General features: G+C 32.6%; 1 protein-coding gene across 8 annotated transcripts in view; it reads right to left on the bottom strand.

Annotated features, from left to right (window-relative positions):
- The window catches only part of cpx (synaptic transmission protein complexin), a 1020744-nt gene that overhangs the window by 678197 nt on the left and 321015 nt on the right, over positions 1 to 21532 (bottom strand). The window lies entirely within an intron of this gene.

Here is a 21532-nt window from a genome sequence, read left to right as displayed (position 1 = left end):
ATTATATATTATATATTATATATTATATATTATATATTATATATTATATATTATATATTATATATTATATATTATATATTATATATTATATATTATATATTATATATTATATATTATATTGTACTCGTATTATATTATATTATATTATAGTGTGATAAGATTAACCGGAAATGACAAATTAATTTATAGCTGGAAAGATATTTTAATTAAAAACAATCATGTAGTATGAGCGCCTCTCTGTCTGAAAACAATTTCCGTTCACCTCACACGAATCCAGCTGAAGTCAAAAACAAACAAAACCTTAAAAAAAAAGAAAAAAAAAAAGCTAGAAATCTAATTTGCTTAATTAATAGATACTCCCGGACTTGCTTATTTATAAACAAAAAAAAAAAAAAAATTTTTATTGTGCGGGCGAGTAACCATTGCGGTAAACTTTTAATTAGCAACATCATCACCGAAAGCGGAGAAAAAAACGAAAAACAAGAAGAGAGAAACCATGATGACTAACCCATTAGGTACGATGACTAGTGCAGACTGTGCACATGATGGATAGGTATGCCATTCGTCCATCTATCAACTCCATCCCAGCAGGGGAACAAGTTGCACGCTAACTACCAATAAATTAAATGAAATTAACTCTCCTCGACTTTGTTTTTTTAAATGAATAATTTGTTAAAAAAAAAAAATCAAATATTCGTATACCTAAATATTTTATTTCAATATATTTTTTTATCATGAATGAAATTAAAATGATTTTTACTTATTCACTTATTTTATTAATTGAAATTCTCTACACAAAATAACTTGTACATAATATTGTATATTTGTGTAAATACAGTTATATATTTAGTTACGCACAGTATTCTATATTTTCTCATTTATAATTTATAATGTATAAAATTATTGTTTAAAAAAAAAATCGCGGTTATGATGGATGTTATTGGATGGCCCTAATTCAAATCTTTCCAGCCATTTTTATTTATATATTGTAACCAATCTGATTTACTTGTTATAACCAATAAGCAGTTACAATTTAAATATAGTTGGAAAATATTTTATTCCGCAGTTTTAAAAGAAATAGACAGACTAATTAAATGTTCTTAAAACAGAGGTGTTCTCTCTTCATTTTTTGTAACCAAAACCGTTTTATAACTTCAAACAATTTATTAAATGAAGCAATAAAACGAACGACCGTCAAGTTGACTAATTTTAATTTTAACAACACTGATTTGCATATGGACAAAATTCAGATCGCAACAGATCCATAAATTGGGAAAATATTGAAAGTTGAAATTTTTTTGGGTCATGGTTGGCCCTAAAAAAAAATTGCACCCACTCTATCTTCTATTATAATTATTATATACACTTTGAGTACTTTGAAGAAATTACGGTATTCATTGAGAATAAGGATCTGGCAAACTTTTCTCAGATCAATGATCATAAAGTGGGTCATTTAATAAATCTTTTTTTACTTAGGTTGAAAATATCAAAAATTATGAATATTTCTATATGTGGCACAGCTAGTGCTGCACGAGAAACGAGACCAAGACAGAGACGAGACTTGAGCAACCGAGACCGAGACCGAGATCGAGACAAGATATATATATCTCGTCGAGAAATCTCGGTCTCGTCTCGGTTTTTCAAATATTAATTTTTAGCTACAAAATTATAAAATTGTGTTCTTTATTCATAAATAATCATTACGGGTATTGAATTAATTATTAAAAGATACGATTTTATTATATATGTTCAATATTACTACATCTATTTGACTTCGAATTACATAAGTAAAGTAAGCAAAATAAAGTAATCGCCTATTTTTTCAGGCGAGGCTTTACGTCCAACTACCAATTAGGTGTCGCGGACGGAGGCGACTAGCAAACATACATTACTGTAAATTTCTCATATTAACCATTAAATAAAATCCAAGGCCTAAGACCGGGAATCGAACCCAATACCAACAATAGGTTTGCTGGTCTCGCCTCTAACCGCTCGGCTACCGTAGCGCCTTAGTTAACCAGTTAAGCGTGGAATTTACTGTTAAAAAACCCTGCCACAGTGTGCGGAATTAAAATCAGGCATTGACCGGTGTATACACGTCGAACGCAGGGCAAAACAACCAAAAGTTTACAATAGTCGTAATAGCCACTGCAAGCGACTTTTTCTGCAATCTCTGGGGGCTTGAGATTACCAGAGCATTCTGTGCTCATTCAAAATCTTGCACCGCTTCACTATTACTTATAACAAAAGACAGGCTGTTTAAATGAAAATTACTTAAGTTACGTCAGTACTATATTAGTGATAAAAAGTAAGTAAAGTAAAGTAAAGTAATCGCCTATTTTTTCAGGCGGGGCTTAACGTCCAATTACCAATTAGGTGTCGTGGACGGAGGCGACTAGCAAACATACTTGACTGTAAATTTCTTTTATTAACCATTAAATAAAATCCAAGGCCTAAGACCGGGAATCGAACCCAGTACCACAATACATATTAGCTTCGCAGGTCTCGCCTCTAACCGCTCGGCTACCGTGGCGCCCTTTATTAGTGATAATGTTGTATAAGTTAGAAAACCAATAACTAATAACTAATAATCCAATAACTAATTCTCATTATATCAATCCAAATGAATATTTGTGTAAACTTTTCTGATTGAGTTTTGTTTGATAATTTGAAAATACATACTACAAAAATAGCATACTAAATGTAGAAACTAGTTAGCATTATTAGTAGGATTGGTGATGAGGAGCATTGGAAGTAAACAAAGCATTAAGGCTAGCATACACTAGCCAAGCCAATACGAGGAATTTCCGGAATATGAACGATGACTAAAGCATACAGATGAGTGCGTTATGAGTGTGGTTACAACAGCCAGATATGGGGAGCCACAGCAATGGACTTATAAACAAATGAATGCAAATATCGGTGAACACAATTTGGTATTCATGTTGCATTCTAGTAATTCATGCACAGTCGATAACCTTACCATCCCTAAAGGTTATGGGGAAAGCTCGGAGGGGGGGGGTGAGTGAGAAGGATAGTTCTAGCGTTGGTATCCCGATCTAGACGGCAGAGTGGAATTGTTCAATGTGACACTTTGCTCAGCATTCTGATTATTAGATTGGTGGTTGCTAGAATTGGCTTCGCCATTAATTTAAATTAAAGATAAAGGGTTTTATCTTATTTAAAATTAATAAAATTTAACTGCAATAAAATGTCAATGATTTTATTTTCTGTTATAATATTAAACGTTTCTGCACAAAGACAAAATGAAACCATTGTTCTAATTACAGCTATTCTTTTTCATTAAAAATGCTAAAAGATGTCTTTGAAAATGGTAAACCCTGAATTTAAATATCTATTATCTTTATTTATTTAGATGATGACAATCAACTATTTAAAAAGCTAGGGTTCATGTATCCTAGAATAATATAATAATAATCTTAGAATATAAATTTTTTATATATATATATCCTTTTATTGAGATTTACACCTGTACCTACAGGGTACAATAGGTAAATGTGATGAATGTATATATAGATAACGTGGCAGACGTGAATGACGGTCATCCAGTGATGGCCGCCATTCATTAGTCACCCAGTTGGTCACGGGGCCAACTGCGCCTCAGCCGTTTTCCAGGATTGGAGGGTAGCGTAGTTGAAGACAAGTTTGCAGTTAAAGGGTTGGGATGAAGTGAGAGTTTTTGATGAAAATTTTTATATCGGATTTTGGCAAGTTCGGAGATGAGTGGAATTTGGAGATCTGTATGTATTGTGTGGTTGCTAACATAGAATGGAGTGTTTGCAGTCTATTGATGTTGGATTGCTTAGCTGTTCCGTGAAGTTCGAGTCCTTAAGTCCATATTGGATTTTTATATAATTATCAGAGAAATGTTTAAATAGAATGTTATTTTTAAGTACGATGATAATTTTACCATAAATTATTATTGTTATAAATAAGGAACGGATTTTTATGTATTTAAAAATGCCAAATATTTAATTAAAATATGCATTTATTTTCGTCAATTATGTGGAAAATATGTGATTTTCTCAAAATATTTTCTGGAATATTTAAGTAAAATGGACATTTTTTTTAAATGAAAATCGTGAAATGGTGGAATGATTGCATTTTTCGAGAACCTCACAGTTCAAAAGGAATGGCTTTGAATCCACATCAGCATCACTGTCAAGTTTTCCAATAACTGCATTGGCAATATACCTGCCCTCAACGTCAGTGGTTTCATCAATTGACACCCAAATCGGTCCATCTTTGATATGTTCTCGAATTTTGGTTACTGTATCTTTATAGATATCTTCCAGGTAGTTTTTCCTCAGAGCGCTCTCGTCAGGCATTTTTTTCCCAATATAGGTCTCTAAGAATCCTTTGAAATGAGGATTTTTAAGTTTGTGGAATAGGATATCTGCTCTAATCAAAGCCCGTCACAGATCTGTACTCAGAGTAGACTTACTTGATGATGGAGATGTAAGGAAGGCTTGAGATAGGACGTCCTCTCTTTCTTTCTGTTTTTATTCTCTATGTGCGATCCGGTGGCAATATGTTGGGTGACTTGGGAACGTTGAGAGCAAGAAACGCGCTTGTCACAAGCTGTACAGTACAAAATGTCTCCATCACTTTGTGTTTGGCATTCGTTTGAATCGAGGAAGTCAAGTGATTTTCAAAAAATGGACGAAAAAGAATTTCGTGTGTTGATTAAACACTACTTTATGAAAGGCAAAACGCCTCAGGAGACTAAAGAGAAGCTTGATAAACATTATGGTGACTCTGCACCTTCGATTAGAACAGTTTATAAGTGGTTTCAAAATTTTCGGAGTGGCCATATGGGCACAAGTGACGCTGAACGTTCTGGACGCCCCTGTTGAGGTTACTACTCCAGAAATCATTGATAAAATCCATGATATGGTGATGGATGACAGAAGAATGAAGGTGCGTGAGATTGCTAGTGCTGTGGGCATCTCGAATGAACGGGTACATAATATTTTGCATCAACATTTGGACATGACAAAGCTATCCGCAAGATGGGTGCCGCGATTGCTCACGCTTGACCAAAAACGAAATCGTGTGAAGTGTTGCAAGGAAGGTTTGCAGCTGTTCCAGAAGAATCCGCAGGACTTTAAGCGTCGTTTCGTCACTGTGGATGAAACATGGATACATCACTACACTCCTGAGACCAAAGAACAATCTAAACAATGGGTTACCAAGGGGGAATCTGCGCCAAAAAAGGCGAAGACCGTTCCTTCGGCCGGAAAGATTATGGCGACTGTCTTTTGAGATTCGCAAGGAATAATCCTCATCGACTATCTGGAAAAGGGTAAAACTATTACAGGTGCATATTATTCATCGTTATTGGACCGTTTGAAAACCGAGCTGCAAGAAAAACGCCCACGATTGGCCCACAAAAAAGTCCTTTTCCATCACGACAACGCACCAGCTCACACCTCAGCAGTTGTGGTCGCAAAATTAATAGAAATAGGGTTCCAACTCGTTTCACATCCCCCCTATTCTCCAGACTTGGCTCCCTCGGACTACTATTTGTTCCCCATTATGAAGAAATGGCTGGCGGGAAAAAGATTTTATTCAAACGAGGAGGTGATTGCAGAAACGAATGGCTATTTTTCAGACTTGGACAAATCCTATTATTCGGAAGGGATCAACAAACTAGAGCAGCGTTGGACGAAGTGTATAAGCCTAAAAGGAGACTATGTTGAAAAATAAAAAAGGTTTATCCCAAAAAATTAAGTAGTTTTTATTTTTGCACGGACTTTTCAAACGACCCTCGTATGTATCGACTCTGGCTGACGAATAAATATGTGCCATAGAGTATTTTTTAGTTCCCATTTTCTACATTAATTTATTAATAAAATGCTATTAACAAAAACTTAAAAACGCTTAAAAATTAAGCAAAATAGCCAGTAAAAAACAGAGATTGTGTAGAACAATAAATGGGTTCATTATTTAGCGATTGCACAAAAAATGAAGAAAAGAATATTATATTAAAAATTACGTAATATTAACTTTTAAATAAGATGCATATTGGGCACCCTCAAAATCCATTTACCAAACTAAATGTACGATGTACTGCAGCTTTAACGGTAGGCAGTCACGCTAAGCGAACAACCAGCACGCTTCTCTCAGCGAGGATAATAACAGTCTTTTTTTTTCTTAATTCTTCCAACTTAGATTTGATTAAATCAGACATCTAGGAAGTTTTAATGTAATATTTTCTCGGACTTATGATCAATTTTCCTGTAAGAATTTTTTGTTTTTGAAGTCCTTTGATTATGAAGAAAACAATAGGATGAAAGAATAATTGCCATTTCAGTCGTGATACATTTACTCTGCCGAGCTTTCGACCTAGGGACTAGGTCATCTTCAGGGCTGTGGAACACGTTTACAGATTGTTAACAATGATTCTATTAAAATGAATATGTATATAATATAACGAAATTTACAAAAAAAATTATTTACCTAGTTTACAAAGTAATATTTTTACATTACAGGGTTGGTGTGTCTTCTGTCTTGTCTGTTCATGGACTGAGTGTGATCGATCTATGTGTGATATGTGTTAGGTTGTATGGAAGTCAGTGTTGCCAATTGTCAAGTATTTTGTAGTAAGTTTGCGCAAATGTTGTTTAAATTGAATATATAGTTTTCGTGATCGCAAATTGTTAAACTTAGGATGGAAGATTTGCGAGGAATCGGTCAAATAAAACAACTCGTCTTTTTGCCAACGTTTCGACAAATATATTGTCCTCTTCAGGGCCTGGATATTACAAATACAAAACAATTTACAGAGTCAGTAACATAGAAAAAACAGTAAAGATCAGTAATACAAAAATAAACAGTAAAATACAATAAATTCTTTATAATTATTGAAACTTACGTGGCTATGCGGGTTGGTTGAGTTACAAAAACTAAGAGCCAGAAATGGAGAAGCAGATATATATATACAGATATAGCGGGACTTACACGGGAATTTTGGTTGTTTAAATTGTTCGTGTCTTGAAATTTAGACTGTTTTCTGTCTTAGATATGTAAGTATATCATTTCTAGCACTTCCCTTTTTTGTGTGTTGGTTTCTATTTCGTTATTTCATTATATTATATACATATTCATTTTAATAGAATCATTGTTAAATTTCATTACATTAGACATATTCATTTTAATAGAATCATTGTTAAATTTCATTACATTATACATATTCATTTTAATAGAATCATTGTTAAATTTCATTACATTATACATATTCATTTTAATAGAATCATTGTTAAATTTCATTACATTATACATATTCATTTTAATAGAATCATTGTTAAATTTCATTACATTATACATATTCATTTTAATAGAATCATTGTTAAATTTCATTACATCATACGAGGTGTGTTCAAAAAGTAACGGGAATTTTTAAATTTCGCGGGTTTGGAGAGTCTGATTGTAAAATTTTTTTTTTATTATGTTGGTACACATGCCCCTGAAGTACGATAAAATTTTCAGTAATATTCATTGTTTACTTCTTAAGTGGCAGCCGTTAAGGTTAGACGTGTTTTTCGAGCTTGGCGATTTTTGTTTGTTAAAAAAAATGGATCAAAGAATTTGTATTAAATTTTGCGTAAAAAATGAAATAAAGTGTGTGAAATGTTAATAAAGGCATATGGTGAGTCTGCTATGAGTAAAACAAGGATTTACGAGTGGTATAAGCGTTTCCAAGATGGCCGCGAAAACGTTGAAGATGTCGAACGACCTGGACGTCCAAGCACATCAACAACCGATGAAAACGTGAAAAAAGTGAAAGAAATGGTTATGAACGATCGCCGAATCACAATCAGAGAAGTCGCTGATGATGTTGCCATATCAATTGGCTCATGCCATGAAATTTTTTCGGATGTTTTGGGTATGAAACGTGTGGCAGCAAAATTTGTTCCAAAATTGTTGAATTTCGAACAAAAACAGCGGAGAATGGAAGTTGCTCAAGAGTCACTCAATGAAGTCGACAACGATGCGGATCTACTGAAACGTGTTATAACAGGTGACGAAACATGGGTTTACGGATATGATGTCGAAACTAAGGCTCAATCGTCCCAGTGGAGGCATTCTGGATCGCCAAGACCGAAAAAGGCTCGACAAGTGCGGTCGAATGTGAAGGTTATGCTCACTGTGTTCTTCGATTTTAATGGCATAGTGCATCATGAATTCTTGCCACAAGGTCAAACAATCAATAAGGAGTACTACCTACAAGTTCAACGCCGTTTGCGTGAAGCAATCCGAAAAAAACGCCCGGATTTGTGGCAAAACAATTCATGGATTTTGCACCACGATAATGCACCTGCTCACACTTCATTGCTTGTTCGTGAATTTTTGGCCAAAAACAAAACTTTAACGATGCCCCAGCCTCCATATTCGCCAGACATGGCTCCATGTGACTTTTTTCTATTTCCAAACATAAAGAGAACATTAAAAGGCCGTCGTTTTACAAGCATAGATGACATTAAAAGCGAATCGCTGAAAGAGCTGAAAGCTATCACAAAGATCGAGTTTCAGAAGTGTTTCGAGGATTGGAAAAAGCGCTGGCACAAGTGTATTGTATGCGAAGGGGACTACTTTGAAGGCGACAATATTAATGTAGATGAATAAATAAATATTTTTTTCAAAAAACGAAAATTCCCGTTACTTTTTGAACACACCTCGTACATATTCATTTTAATAGAATCATTGTTAACAATCTGTAAACATGTTCCACAGCCCTGAAGATGACCTAGTCCCTAGGTTGAAAGCTCGGCAGAATAAATGATATCACGACTGAAATGGCAATTATTTTTTCATCCTATTGAAACTATGAATCAGTCACCAAAAAGAATGAACAACAAAGATAATAATATTTAATTTTTTCAGAAAGCAAATTATTATTATTATTATTATAGCAACAATAATAATAACGGTTTACTTTCAGCAAATAATGTTTTAATAATTTATCAAAAATTTGATCAAGAAGGTCCAGGGTATGCTAACGGTTACCATTCTTCATCAAATTCTATAATTAATCTCAACATGTCGAACTTTATAAATAAATTAAAATCGCCCAATTAAATAATAATTCACTACGCTTCATTTAAAATTATAAAACTAGGTTACTCAATGAGTTAACCTAGTTTAAAGTCTGTACCTGGAATTAAAAGGTAACTCCTTGAATTATTTGTTTTAATTAAGATGCCATGAATTTATAATTAAAACTGATTTAAAATGTACCAAATTCACAACAAGTGGAATAATCAATGGTCACTGGCAACAAGATGGACGAGTGAAAAAGTTTATAAATAATTAAAAAGATACTTTTATCTCTTCGTCTCTTCAAAAAAAAAAAAGTTTCTATTTTCCCCGTGAAAGGCTTACCTCTTTTTGCAGCGGTGTTCAGAGCAGCTAACATAGAAGTACATTATCTCAAAGGGATGTAACGCTTTAAACTCTTAAATTTGAGAGGAAATAGCTGGCCCATTTCTCATCATTTCCTCTCGTTAAGCGCTTTACTACACGTAAAATGAAATCTAAAAAGATAACTCAGAAATTTGGAACTTACTTTAGATGGCAGATTCAATTTTACAAAATTTTCATTCAACTACTACTTTTTTGTTTCTGCGTTTATTTCTGCTACAATCAGCGCGTTGGCGCTATAAGTAACAGTGATAACAGAACTATGAATTACAGATGTATACGAGTGGAGAAGTTACCCAGAGGTAACACTCCCAAATATTAGATGGTTAGTCGCTCTCTTCACTAGAGAGATCACGCGGCCACAGTCTTTTAAGGCGTCTTGCCCGGGTTAGCAGGAATAGTACTAGAAGAAAGATTTTGAGCTAGAGGATTTATATGAGATTGCAGGCTGAAGTGGAGTTTTCTGTATCGTGTTTTCAGCGACTTGAGCGACAAAAGGAATGTTTAGGTCAGTGTGTGTAGTCAGGTTGGGAGACATAATATGGAGCGTTTACGATAGTTCGATGTATTTTAGATTGAAGAGTGAATCCTTAGGAGATTGGAGCGTTTGGTTCAACCCCACAGTTCTATTCCATACGCCCAGATGGGTTTTAAAATAGTGATAGGGTGAAGTCGGGTGAGATGGCCACCATTTTATTTGGAGGGTGCCTGCAAAATTTTGGTTAGGGCTTACTTTATTATTATTTTTTGTAACCTATAATAATTAGTCTTTTGTTGTCCACAGAGAGTTTTGATCTTTCGTCTAAGGGTACGTTTACAACGGAGCTGTGAGTATAGATGATAGCAGAGATGATAACTGATAGAGTAAAATATAATCGCTGATTAGTGTGCACAACGGAGCTGTGATACATCCAACATGTCCGAGAAGTGAAGAAGAGTTTTTATGTTCAGCAGCAACAAAAAAGTATATTTTAAAGAAAAAACGCTTTAGAAAATATCATGTACATCCCACATAAATAAAAAACGAAGTACTTTGGGCGAATTTCACCATTTATATAAGGCACTTAGAAATTATCCGGATCGTTTTTTTGAATATGTGAGGATGGGTCCACCCACATTCGACTATATTTTAGAAAAAATAAGGTCAAAATTAAGAAAACTTTGGAAAAATTGTCATGGAAATCCTATAACCATAGAAGAAAAACTAGTGATTACTCTTAGGTAAGTAATGGTTTTATTGAGAAAAAACAAATAAATACACATGAAAATAAATGTAAGCACGATTTAAAAAACAAAATATTGTTTAAAATAATAACCAAAAATAATGAGTAAAGACAGCACTAAATAATTTTTCTACGTCCATTTTGAAGCTCCGATACTGGAGTTCAGCTAGCAGAAAAATGAAAAATTCAATTCTATCATCTATGCTCGTTTATAGCAGCGCGTATGAGTCACTAGTCGAAGCTTCGTTGTGCACGCTCACATAGTAAGAATGTACTAGGTTATTCTATAAGCGCTGATGCATCACTGCTATCATCTCCGCTATCATCTATGCTCACAGCTCCGTTGTGAGCGTACCCTTAGAGTCTTTTAAGTAGTCGATAGCGTCTGTTTAGTTTTAATCTTTTTAGCCTAGTGAGGGAAACTACTTCTTAAATTCTGATTAAAGATGAATCAGCAAATTAATGATCCTCTTCCATCAAATTAAAGAATGGTACGAACTTATTACTTATCTTTAATCCCAATTTAAGCAATTAAATTTAATTGAAACTTAAATTTCGTAATAAAATAGATGGTTAACCATAAATATTTCATGTTCACTGTAATTAACTGTGACTGAATCTATTTTTATTTGTATAGACTAGTTCTTGACGTCACAGGTAACTACAAACGTCACTGGAATCTTAAATTCTTCAATATTTAGAATCAAAAGGGAAGGAGAATTTTGGATGAACTCAAAATTTTGAGCCCATTTTCTGCTCTTGAAAGAAGCTTAAAGTAAAAAAAAATCTCCTTATAGCAGTTCTAGAAACCTCGCCTTTTTTACATGTCCAGGTTATAATGTTGAAAGAGTAAGGCTCCTAGTTTATTATCATACCTGGCGTTGAAGCCAGAATGGAGAACGATGTTTAGTCAAAAGTCCAGGTCCTTATAATAAAACCAACCAAAACAACCTTTTGCGGCCCTCGGTAATAAACCAATAACCTTTTGCGGCCCTTTGAGCCCCGCCTGAAAAAATAGGCGATTACTTTACATGTCACGTGATGAAGGGACCACGAAGATAGAAGAAGAGAATATGTATCCGAAGAGATGTGTTAGACTTCCAAAAACTACGATGATGAAATGGAGTAAATGAGAATTGTGGTATCCAAAACTGGAAGGATGTCGCACTAAAATGGACAGAACTGGTGAAATTGGGATCCAGCAGTCTAAGTACCATTTAGTGAGGTATAGCGCCGTGTGTTTTACTTTAGAAAGAATACCATAAAGATATTTTACACGTCACTATGGTTGAAAAAATAATTCAGTAACTGCTTAAGTTATATGATTGCCGTCTTACACGTAGCTGAAAATTGGGTTTAATACCATTCCCTCCTTGCGTGGTATTCGCATAGGCTACCCCTTGTAGAAGAAGACGTGATTGCCACTAAATTGAACTTTGTGTACCCAGCAATTCCGGTGGCTGGTGTTCTTTGGTCCTACTATAAATATCGGTAAGTCGATGTGACCAGGCGGAAGGGGTCAAGGCGTACAAAAGCTAGTGGCTCTGGAGTAAGAGTAGAGAGTTGGAAGTTTGCTGGAGAACTCAAGGGATGGGTGTAAGTGGGTGGGTTTCTACTGGGGGCGCCCTAGAAGCATACTGGGTGAGACCAGTGGGGTTGTACTAGGCGCGCGTAGTGCGGGTAATTCAGTCCATAAATCCGCCGGCAACCCAGTTTCTCTTCTATTCTTATGGAGTATAACTCACCCTGGCAGTTTACTCTCCCAGAGAGTGTGGTATAAAATAGGGCTGTTGTGTTTCTCTTTCTCACAATATCTCGTGTCTCTCCAGCAAACAGCTGCACATTCAAACAGAAACCTACATTTTATAAAAGCTACGGCTCAGTGTATTTCTCTCGTTCTCTTAGCATTCAGTCACGATTCCTTCGACTCCTGGAGCAGAGTATACCCAACCTACTGGACAAGTTTGATCTACTATGATGAATGCCGACTAATAAAAGCCCCTAGGAGAATAGTTCCAAGACCAGTGCGTGGAAAGTGGCTAGCTGCAATGGATATCGCCCTACTAACACCCCAGCAAGAAATTAAATGGGAAATGTTTGCCGCCTGCAGGAATGTCACCTCATCTTATATCAGGAATGTTTAATATCCACTTGTAATTTCCAAACCTTTACCACAACTGCTTCTCATAACACTCCAGAAAGCCACCAGTGGTGAAGTGGTAAAAAAGGAATTTCATATTCATTTTAATATTCCATTATTCTTTGATTTTTTTTTTTTTATTTTATACAATATACGAGAGTATATTGAGGGTACATTGAAACTTCGGTAGGTGATTCTGGGCATCATTTGCAACAAAAAATCTGTATAAACTATGGGTCAATTCTGCTCCGTTGAATAGATATTTTTAATTTTATGTTTTTTCCAAGGTATCACTACTTTTTAGCAAACAGTTGCCTATATTTCTCAAACTATTAAAGCTAAAGCAATTTCTATTGAAATTGAGCTTATTAGCTCATTAGAAGGAAGGATAAATTTCCTTACTCGTACAGGGTGCCCCATTTAAATGGGGTCACTTTTGAAATAACTCTTAAACGAAGGAAGATATCTGAAAAAAACGAACATAAAGTTTGTTGAAGTATTTTCTCTCTAGTTTGTTGATGGTGTTTATTGCCGCCTTACCTCTTAAATCGGAAGTAGAAAATAGCGATTTCCTGTTGAATCCCCACTTTGTACTACTGTATTTAAAACTATTTAAAAAAAAATGAAGAAAAATGCTGTTAATGTTTCACTTCAATGTTTCAATCCGTTGCCGAGATATTCAATCACAAAGATTAAATTTTCGTCGTTTTTTTCCTATTTCTCTGTTTCAAAAACTAAAATTAAAATAAGTAAAAGTAAACTAAAGTGATCGCCTATTTTTTCAGGCAGGGCTTAACGTCCAACTACCAATTAGGTGTCGTGGACGGAGGCGACTATCAAACATACTTTACTGTAAATTTCTTTTATTAACCATTAAATAAAATCCAAGGCCTAAGACCGGGAAATCGAACCCAGTACCACAATACATATTAGCTTCGCAGGTTTCGCCTCTAACCGCTCGGCTACCGTGGCGCCTAAAACTAAAATTAAAAGCGGATTTTCTTATTAATTTCTAATAAATCAAAACTTGAATCCATCAGGGACTTAAAAATCAGGTAAAAAGTATTCATTAGGAATAAACAGGAATATTTTTTTTTGTAATCGATTTTTGTAAATAAACTGGATTTTTGTTTAATGATGTTTTACTTATTAATTATTTTAATTAATAAAATACACGTTTGCGAAAAATCGTACTGGATTTGATGATTCTGATCAATTATATTCTTATAGTAGGTGAATTCCTTTCATAATGCCGACGCTGTTTTGAGGCCTACTTTTTTGCAATTAATCACAGATTTCTGCATCAATTTTTAAAATAACCACTATTCATGGTATACCTTTCGAAAGGTGATTGTATGTAGATGTTTTTCATGCACGTTTTAAACTTATATAATACTTTTTGAGAAAAATGAAGTCAAAGTTTTGGAGAAAAAATTAGAAACTTGCTATTTCTTATGTTTGGGCCACAAAATGAAATATTTGATATTATTATTTTGGAATATAAATTAGCTTATTTGAAAGGAAATTTAACCTTCTTTCTAATGAGCTTATTGAAATTGCTTTAGCTTTAGTAGTTTGAGAAATATAGACAACTGTTTACTAAAAAGTAGTAATACCTTGAAAAAACATAAAACTAAAAATATCTATAAAACGAAGCAGGATAGAGCCATAGTTGATACAGATTTTTTGTAGCGAATGATGCCCAGAATCACCTCCCGAAGTTTCAACCATTTCTCCGAGTACACCCTGTATATTACATTTACGAAATTGCATTTTAATAAGAACATTACAGTAATTAGACTTTAACTTATAGTCTAAGGGGCTTGTGGAACAAAAATGACTTGATTTAAAGTTTCACTAACATTAAGTAATTTTGAATTGTCAAAAGATTGTTAAAATGTTTCATAATCATCGTATTTACGATCGAAACATCAGTGAAAAAAAAAGCTGAAGGACTTTTGTTTTTTAAATATTAATCAACCACTCAATCAAATTTATTTGTTTTAGGTAGAAATCGCTGTTTGATTTGATTGATTTTAAAGATTATAAAAAGGTGATTTTAAACTGAAAATTCTTCTCCTAATAAAGTTATTTTATTAATTCTGCTGTCTTATGCACGATTTGTTAGAATTTTACTTTTAACAGAAGGAAACTTCAAAATGGCGTGCTATCCTCTTTAAAAATCATGCTGGATTGTAAAAGTAAAAGCTCAAGTTACCTTAATTTAATTAAATTTTACTCCGTCTATCCAACAAACTTTAATAAGTAAAACAAAATTAATCTAGTACAGAACGTGAGGTGAAAGAGTAGATATTTATAAAATAATTAAAAACAACGTAATCGCACACTCAAAGATCCTGTGTATATATACATATATAAAGACATGGTAAGGTTGGTCCCCCCCAAAGTCGTTAAGCTATTTATGAAGAGATCAGATCAATACAGAACGGGTCAGTAGACCATTGGGTTTAAACCTGTCCCATCAAGAGATCTCTCCCCCGTTCTGTTATTGGTTTGACGTTAAATTAATGAATTGATGGCCTCTACTTGGATAATCGTTAATCCAATAATGGATATAACTCCGGATGAGAAGCTAAGCTACTGTTGTTGATAGCTGGCTGGTGGAAAAAGTTGTCATAAATCGATTTAACGATTTAATTACGTTTTGTTTTGGAAGCGACTTAATGGCGTTTTGATTTTTAGTGTAGTAATTCAACAAATAGAAAACTCAATCCGATTCTTTCAATAAAATGATTTAAAAATACAATTCCAAAAATATTCTTAAAGAAAACAAGTTATAATTCAATAAGAAAAAGGTAAATCATGATTGTAAACCTCCAAGACAAGTGTAAGTCGACAGCAAGAGTGGTGCGAGGCGGTAACGTAAATGAAATCAAGGACGGATAAATGCAAAGATCTTAGGCACTGAGGAGCTAACAACATTCTCAACCGTTTTTTACATCATCAATCAAATGTAAATTGTAATCTGGATCCTGTAAAATATGTTTTACATCCCTGAAGATGACACTAGATCCTAGAACGACAGCTTGGCAATAAAATTAAAATATTATAACAGAAATTGACAATAATCTTTCTTCTTCTTCGATTAATGAAATAGTCACCAAAAAAGATGGTACAGAACTCAACTGAAGTTATCAGAACTCAAGGTAGATTTACATCTTTAGTTATCTACGAGCGATATTTAATTTACATCAATAACTGCTAAGAGTTTTGCTAGCGACAAAACAATAAGAATATTGTACAGAGCTGGGGGTTAGATAGACACTCAATCTGTTTGCAATTTAAAGAAATGTGAAACTTGAAAACACTTTTTACTAGAATGCCCTAATTATAGCCCATTCAGGAAACGTTATTTATCTGAGTTAACTGCCAATAAAGACGATATTCATTGGCTCTTAAACATTCAAAATAAAAACCATTTAGACAAAATGTATTTTTTTATAGAAGCAGCCCTAAAATTAATGACATTCTGCCTAAATGGATGAAGAAAAAACATACATAAGTAATAGGACCAAATTAATTTCATTAAAAATAAATTTTAAAGTTTAAGTATTATTAATTTTATTGGGAATATTTTTAAAACGATAATATTAAACGTAAATCTCTTTACAAATTAATGTAAACAAAACAAAATAACCTCAACTAAGAACTTAATAATTGTAACAATAAACAAATGAATAATAATTACAAGCACAAACAACTAACTAATCTGTAAATAACAATTAAAATAACTTTTGCGATGTTTGTTTTCGATTTATTTCATTTTATTTTTGTTTGTTCTTGTGAAAATTATTTATTCCTTTTATTGCTAGTATTATTAATATTCATTTTTATTTTTAAGTGGCCACTACAGTTATTATTATGTTTCCTACATTCCATTTATATTATGATTATTATTTTATCATTTCAATTCCTTTCTGTTCTTATTTAGCTTGTATGTAGCAATTTTTAAATACCCAACTGTTTCCCTAATTGTCAAATTTTAAATGATGGTGGAAAGATTCTTTTTCAAGAGGAGACCATAGAAAGATGAACATTTTAAGAAAAGTATGGTTAAGAAATTAAAATGTATAATAGATACAACTAGAAACGTGTGAAGTGATAATTGGCAAGTGAGGGGCACTTTTGTATTTCCTCAAGAAATATGGTGGTATCTAGCTTTCAACGCGAAAAAAAATAAAAGTTTTTTATTAAAAGTTTGTAAACAAAAGAAAATTACGCCTTAAAGTCAAGAAGTCTATGTCAGCTGAGGAATGCTCAAAATTATAGGTAAACGAAAAATATTAAGGACAAACTTTCCATGTTGAAGAAAAACAAAAAAGGAAAAAACAATTAGAAGTTTTAAATTGGTTAGAGAGGACCAGGAAAAGTTTTGAAGATGAAAGGAAGATGGCAGTCAAGTTCTTTCTAGAGAAGTAACTAATATTGAGTAAGATGGTTGAAAGTTTACCAATCACTGGTACTCCAAGGCTACAAGTTGTTCCAACCAATTATTTCACCTTTTCTTTTAGGTTTAGTTATAATTTTATTCGACTTAAACATTATTTCTACTTCTTAGCATTTAGCAAAGAAACCAACTCTGGAATATAATTGACATGAGCTATCATTGTTAGCAGTACATTTAATTAACCAAAGAAACTGATTAGATTGTAGATTCATACTCAGAACAAATGATACTAACAGATGGAAGATTAAAATATGCGGATGCGACCATGAAGTCAAGTAACGTGATGCAATCTATACTGGTCGATGCAATCCATTACAATAAACATTATCAAGTACAGCACAACTTACATCAATCACTTCTATGTTCTACAATTTATACAAATTCCAAGGACATAATTCCTGCTTTCTATTTCTTCGTACGTAATTAAGGATGAGTATGTTACGATTAGAATGTGCAAAACTATACTTATAAAATGTCTATTATGAAAAAGTAAGTTTTGTAAAATAATAAATACTAAATACGTATTCGTTAAACAATTTTTTCTTTTTCAAGCTACAATATTAATAAAAATAAACTAAAATAGGAAGTTAAAATAAAACAAGAAAAAATAAACGACAATATTAAATATAAATCTCTTTACAAATTAATGTAAACAAAACCAAATAACCTCAACTAAGAATTTAATACTTGTAACAATAAATAAATGAATAATATTTACAATCACAAACAACTAACTAATCTGTATATTACAAATAAAATAACATTTGTTCGTTAATTCACCTGCTTTAGACGAACTAACTTTGTAATAAAACAATGATTGAGTCTGATTTGAACTATAAACAACTTTCAGAGAATCCGAATCCTTCCAATCAAAAGTCCATCGTCATATTTACAAAGTTCAATGACTCCAAATTAATGCGTGTTCACATATAATATATCAAAATGTTTCATAAATAGACCCGCTTTTTTGTTTAATTTTAATCGAACAATTAACAATTAATTTTGTAATTTTTTTTTGTTTAATTTTTATAATAGTTTACCAATATCGTTGAGAAAAAGAAATTAACATTACATTCCTGTTAGCCAATCCTGGTTATCGTCCTGTGACCACAGGTCATATCAGGCCTTCTAGATTTCCAATGTGCAACACGGAAATAACTTATTTATTTAATTTATGTTATACTACAAGTACTATTGCAGCAAAAAAAAAGTTTATGAAAAGAAGAAACAAATGTTTATGTTATCACCAGTTGCCAGCATTCGAATTTACTTATCAATTTAGATTTCAATCAAAGATAAAAAGATATTTTAAAAATGAACATGCTTAGTTAAATTGTGCATCCTTTTTTTTCTGCTTAAAAATTTAGCCAAATCTCCAAAATTGTAAGAGGAGTTGATAGAATCATCTCCAAATATGAGGAACATAGAATTTAAATCCGGAAATCGTAACTTTTTCTTTACGGAAGAAGAGATATTTGAACTCTGTTTTGAATTAGGGTACGTTCACAACGGAGCTGTGAGCATAGATGATAGCGGAGATGATAGCAGTGATGCATCAGCGCTTATAGAATAACCTAGTACATTCTTATGTGAGCGTGCACAACGAAGCTGCGACTAGTGACTCATACTCGCTGCTATAAACGAGCATAGATGATAGAATTGAATTTTTCATTTTTCTGCTAGCTGAACTCCAGTATCGGAGCTTCAAAATGGACGTAGAAAAATTATTTAGTGCTGTCTTTACTCATTATTTTTTTAAACCGTGCTGACATTAATTTTCATGTTTATTTACTTGTTTTTTTGTTTTTTTTTCAATAAAATCATTACTTACCTAAGAGTAATCACTAGTTTTTCTTCTATGGTTATAGAATTTCCATGACAATTTTTCCAAAGTTTTCTTAATTTTGACCTTATTTTTTCTAAAATATAGTCGAATGTGGGTGGACCCATCCTCACATATTCAAAAAAACGATCCGGATAAATTTCTAAGTTCCTTATATAAATAGTGAAATTCACCCAAAGTACTTCGTTTTTTATTTATAGTATGTACATGATATTTTCTAAAAAGCGTTTTTTCTTTAAAATATACCATTTAGTTGCTGGTGAACATAAAAACTCTTCTTCACTACTCGGACATTTTGCATGTATCACAGCACCGTTGTGCACACTAATCAGCGATTATATTTTACTCTATCAGTTATCATCTCTGCTATCATCTATACTCACAGCTCCGTTGTAAACGTACCCTTAAGGGCAATAGTGTACAGGTTATTAACAGGCATTCCTTCAGTTTATTTATTATTTTTTCTAAGAAAGAAACAGATTGCGAAGAATTAAACATGCATCCATAATTGCTGTCCAAAATAATGTAGAATATTCTTAGAATAACTTAACTATGTTTGTAATTCTTACTTAACTACTTCCTAATGTTGTTATTTACTAATAAACTTCGTATTTTTATTAACAATCTTATTTTAAATTTGTAATTCAATTTGATTTCATTAAATAACATAGTTATTCAATATTCTAGGATGAGCTATTTACGACGAAATCTTTTAGGTCTTCGATTCAGTATATACTAAAATATAGTACCTTCGGATTTGTTACTTAAAGTTATAATTTTTATTTATTATTACTATTTTTTTTACGGCAAACAAAGTGATAGCAGTTAAAATTGTAATTAAAGTAAAAAATATATAATTATATGTGGGTTTTTTTTATAATAGAAAAGAATAGCAATAATAAAAGTTCCGAATTCATAAAGTAACTTCACTCTAAACAAAAACTTCGATTACAAATGAGAATTCATTTGTTTTATTTATCTTCTTTAAACAAAGAATAATTGGCTCGCCAAAAAACAAAAACTTGAGTTTTCTTGTGAAAATAAGAAAGATACGTCAGAAAGAAAACAAAACTTAAAAAAAAAAAAAAAAAATGTTATATTCCATTTGTAAGATGAGAATTGCCCCATCCGATCCATGTTGAATGTATTAAGTTTTCCAACTTATTTTTCACAATTCCCCTTATTTCTGTTTCTCTCTTTTTTCTTTTTTTTTCTTTTAATGAAAGAATAATTTTCCAACAAAATGAAAAACTGAATAGGGCACTAGAATAATAAAACAAAATAGGAACGAACAAAGAAACAAAACAAAAAAATTAAGATTTTAAGAAAAACCCTTTTGATGGGATTACACATTGTAGCAGTCTACGCTTAAGTATTCTTTCCACAATGACGTCATCTACTAAACTTTACCCGCTACGATTCCTCTGACAATACCTCCACATTCAAACCAGCGGGGGGGGGAGGGCGGTCTGTAAAACAAAGTTTTATCAGAACAAAAATGAGTTTCACTTGTCTAATACAACCAGAAATTATATTTTTCGACAATATTATGACCTACTTTTGTAATTCATTTTTACTTTAATTAAACAATAACATTTGCTATGAACAGCCACCCTGAAATGTAATATTCGCTAAGTACATTATATTTTTAATGTTGGTCACCCTGATTAAGATAACCTTAATTTACCAGCTGATCTGCCTGGCCAGTTAACGGCGGCCATCTTTAACTCGTTAATAACGTGTCTTTATTTATGTGATTTTTTAAGTGAATATTAGTGCGTGTTAAAGTGAAGTTCGGTTTTATAAATTGTGTTTAAGTTATACTTATTGCGTATACTTTTCAATCAACTATAAGTTACAATTAGCATTCTTGATTTCCTGAAGTTGGTTTTTGGGAATGGATTTCTAACCACCTCATCGCCTTAGGGTACGTTCACAACGGAGCTGTGAGCGTGCACAACGAAGCTTCGACTAGTGACTCATACTCGCTGCTATAAACGAGCATAGATGATAGAATTGAATTTTTCATTTTTCTGTTAGCTGAACTCCAGTATCGGAGCTTCAAAATGGACGTCGAAAAATTATTTAGTGCTGTCTTTACTCATTATTTTTGGTTATTATTTTAAACAATATTTTGTTTTTTAAATCGTGCTTACATTTATTTTCATGTGTATTTATTTATTTTTTCTCAATAAAACCATTACTTACCTAAGAGTAATCACTAGTTTTTCTTCTATGGTTATAGGATTTCCATGACAATTTTTCCAAAGTTTTCTTAATTTTGACCTTATTTTTTCTAAAATATAGTCGAATGTGGGTGGACCCATCCTCACATATTCAAAAAAACGATCCGGATAATTTCTAAGTTCCTTATATAAATAGTGAAATTCACCCAAAGTACTTCGTTTTTTATT

The sequence above is a fragment of the Rhodnius prolixus genome, unplaced genomic scaffold, assembly GCF_049639745.1.
Source record: "Rhodnius prolixus isolate KJV_2025 unplaced genomic scaffold, Rpr scaffold_7, whole genome shotgun sequence".
In the NCBI taxonomy this organism is placed as follows: Eukaryota; Metazoa; Arthropoda; class Insecta; order Hemiptera; family Reduviidae; genus Rhodnius; species Rhodnius prolixus.
Note: the sequence above shows the minus strand (reverse complement) of the source record. Positions and strands in the feature narration are given on the sequence as shown.